Source organism: Carassius auratus, chromosome 16 (assembly GCF_003368295.1).
Source record: "Carassius auratus strain Wakin chromosome 16, ASM336829v1, whole genome shotgun sequence".
Lineage (NCBI taxonomy): Eukaryota > Metazoa > Chordata > Actinopteri > Cypriniformes > Cyprinidae > Carassius > Carassius auratus.
The window spans coordinates 20,342,106-20,346,338 of NC_039258.1; positions in this window are offsets into that span (position 1 = coordinate 20,342,106).

The following is a 4,233-nucleotide window of genomic DNA, read 5'->3' on the forward strand; positions in this document are numbered from 1 at the left end:
ACATGAACAAACAATGAATAATACATTTATTACTGTATTTATTCATCTTCGTTAATGTTAGTTAATGAAAATACAGTTATTCATTGTTAGTTCATGGCAATTCACAGTGCATTAACTAATGTTAACAAGCACAACTTTTGATTTAAATAATGCATTAGTAAATGTTGAAATTAACATGAACTAAGACTTATAAATGCTGTAGAAGGATTGTTCTTGCTTAGTTCATGTTAACGAAAGTAGTTAACTAACATTAACTAATGGAACCTTATTCTAAAGTGTTCCCGGTTATGTGTGTGTGTATATATATATATATATATATATATATATATATATATATATATATGTATATATATATATATATATATATATGTATATATGTATATATATATATATGTGTATATATATATGTGTATATATATATATATATATATATATATATATATATATATATATATATATATATATATATATATATATATATATATATATATAATATGTGTGTATATATATATATATATATATGTGTATATATATATATATATATATATATATATATATATATATATATATATATATATATATATGGGTTCTTTTCGGACAAAGGATAAAAGTATTGGTTCTTACAGGTAATGTGAGTTAACACAAGATGCTTAATAACGGAAGTTATTACACAAGAAAATGTTACTGACATATTGCATTGTTGGGCAGATTCTTCTTATTCAGAAGGCTGCATCCTTTAAAGGCTATATACATTGACTGCCATGTCATCAAGTGCCACCAAAGGCCTTCTGAATTTGAAGGATTCTTGGAAGGCAGCCTTCATTTTTTGTAATTCCTTCAGCATATTTTGAAGGACGTATATCTTTTGAGTTCCCCAGTCACCCACAATTCTTCAATTCTGCACAAATTCTAATTCAAGAGTAAGAATTGCACTAAACACTGAGCACTGAGCTCGTCAAACATCATGAAATGCAAAAAGATATATATATATATATATATATATATTTCGGAGGTGAAGGCATATATATTTTTCATTGGTTTCAATAAATGTTATATAGACATAGAACACTAAGAGATCAGACAAGGATGCACAAATTTTTCTAATTTTTATTTTTATTTTATATCTTGACAAAAGGCACAGAAACCTTTATAATGCAGCAATGTGGACCTTCGCTTCATTCATCCATTCAGTGCTGAGAAGGACTCTAGCACAGTAGCCTCAGAATGAATAGATCTTCCGTTTGAGAAACACCATTTGTATCATGGGCTCTACAGCCAGTTCAACTGACTCACATGGTAATTGACTCATAACATTTTTTTTTTTTTCGTTGTTATGTTTAGCGGTGGGTAAATGTCATAACAATAAAAGGTTTGTGTGCAACCAGGTGCCATTCATACACAATGGGCACAATGACAATGAATATGGAAGCAAATAATGGACAACAATCTTTGTTGTCCAAATAAAGTTTTTCTTTAAATTATAATCCACCTACAACGACTGCAGTCTGATAATTTCAATGTTGTGCACTTCGCCAATAGCCATCAGATGCTTTTTAGTACATGTCTGTTAGGAGCACATTGGTCCACTTTTTACTGCCCACAAGCAATATGGGTAATCCAAACACAAAACCTGCCTGTCCGCCTGTGATTTTCAGTGTTGATACAGCAGATATTCCCTCTCTAAAGAGGTGCAGACCTTAATCAGGTCTTCTGTTATATATGATATGCAGCTAATAAAACGAGATCACCAGCATCCAGTACTTCCTAGAGAAGAAACAGAGTTTTCAGGTTTTGAACATGGTCTTCATATAAAATGTAGAATTTAAAGTATCTACATTGGAATGTCCAAAACGACCATAAATACTGAATCACGGAATGTCAATTTTACAATATTGGAAAAGCATGAGATTGAGTAAATGATGACAGTTCATTCTTGTGTGAACTATTCCTTGAAATATCCAGTCAGTCGCAAAAGTAGAATTATTTAACATTGATCAGGCCCCACTGATTTTTACTGTGCAAGTTTACTTTTGACATTTAAAGTGCATGCAGTTTTATCAGTGTTGCATTATTTATTTTACATATGCTTTTACAAATAATCAGTCCACTGGGACTTTTAGTTCATCGGTGGTCTTGTATTTTGCCTTCTATCTCTCACCTTGGTTGTTTTTTTGTAAGGTGAAATCATCAGTGTGCAGCTTCAGGGTTTGTGGATGCCTCCGAGAAATGCAAATCTACCGGAACCACCCGCAGGATAATCAGATCTTATTAGACCAGAAGCAATCATAAATTGTGTCAAATCCTCAGTATATCCTGATCAGATAATGAAGAAAGTTTACGGAACACCAAATCTCCAACCCCCCCACACTGCTAAACGTTTAGATTATGAAAACTCTTTTCCATGCTACCCGAGGAACCTTAAAGTCTCCCAGCAGAGCATTTGTAAATGGGAATTTCAACTATGGCAGGATGATTCAGCAGTTGATCACTGTACAATCACACGAGAATCAGAGTTTGACAGAGAAAGAGCTGGATGGATGAAGGTGTCTCAGTGTGGAGGGAAACCTTCTCCCTTCTTTCCAATTTCATGGACTGGAACTTCAGTTGAACTGGAACAGATTGTCATGGAATGGGATGCAAGAGTTACAGCCATAGATGTCACACAAGAGGGCATAAAGAGCCGAAAGTTTTATGGATAAGCACGATAGTATGAAAAGTACAATCTGTATCCATTCCATGTCCATTGGGGCGCACAACAAATCGCACGCATATACAGTATGTATTTATGCATACTCTATTTTGTCGAGCTTATTCTAGTTCCCCCTGCTTCTTCTGACTCTTTCAATCTAGTTTTTGCTTGGCTGTCATGGTGACATATGTTTAGTTCGCATCTGTCCCAGCTTCGGGCGAGCCCCCATGCTGAGTCGCTCTAGCTCTGGATGCTGCGTTGCCATGGAGAGCAGCTTGCAATTACAATAGCACTGGTGTAGGGAGCAGGTGATATCAAAACTGCACTTTCGCCAACTGCCAAGGGCCTCTTGCACACTATGGTAACAGTGGACAGAAACTGATGTGTAGCACATTGTAAGGTGCTTGGTCATGTTCATGTGGCCATGCTGAGCTTCAGCAGAATAAAATGAGAGCTTGAATAGTGTTTTTGTAGATTTTTCAGGGAACTCAATGAAACACACACACAAAGTCTGACATGCACTTTTTAAACCTGCTAAAATGATTAAACACAAATTCAGCATCATAGCATCAGTTAGGTTGATTTTTAATAAAAAGCATACTTTAATATCTTGGATGCCCGTCTGTAATATCCAAAAGATTGTACAGAATACTTACAGTACAGTTATTACAAGTACAAAAACAAATTTAAATCCAAAATCATGATAAATCAGAATAAATACATTTGATACATATCTTCATTTTCACTTGAACCACAACCAATAGTAAAGATATGACACATTCCTTAAATTATATGACTTTCCTTTCCAAAATCATTTCATGACATGTCCTTATGAGAAAATTATATGATTTGCTTGAGTGAATATTTGGCACACCTATAACATTATTTGATCATTTATACTGAATAACTTGGCAGCACATAAACAATTTAGACACCGGATATAACATGAAGAATTCCTGGACTTTGCTGACAACCTCATATATAACTAAATACATTTGAGTACATACAAATATATATGGCACAATAATCATGAGAGAGTAAGGAACTTTCTAGACTACTAACTGAAAGTGTGCCACAAGAGACCAATACAACAACGCAACAAAACAATTCAAACAAAACAAAAGAGACAACTGCTCAAAATGACCACTTTCAATAATGTGTTGACCATTGTGAGCAGTGATGAAAGCTATAGATATTTCATCCGCACACACATGCTGTCCAAGCATGACGTGAGCTGAACAGCATCAGATAACTGAAATAATACAGCCTGGAGTACATGTAATAATGTAAAAGAAATCTGACTTTCGCATGTAACAGGCCGTTTGGATTCAGTCATTTGCAAATATGCAAGAGTGAACCTCAAGAAACCCGTGAAGAGCATGCCTAGGTCATATGTCACCAAAAAACGTATATATTCAACCTATTTTTATGATGAAATTTATTTTTTGAAAAAAAAAAAAAGAAAAAAAAAAGTGTGTGTACATTATATATAAGAATAAAAGTAAAATTGTAAAGGATTTGAATAAATAATAATACTAATACAA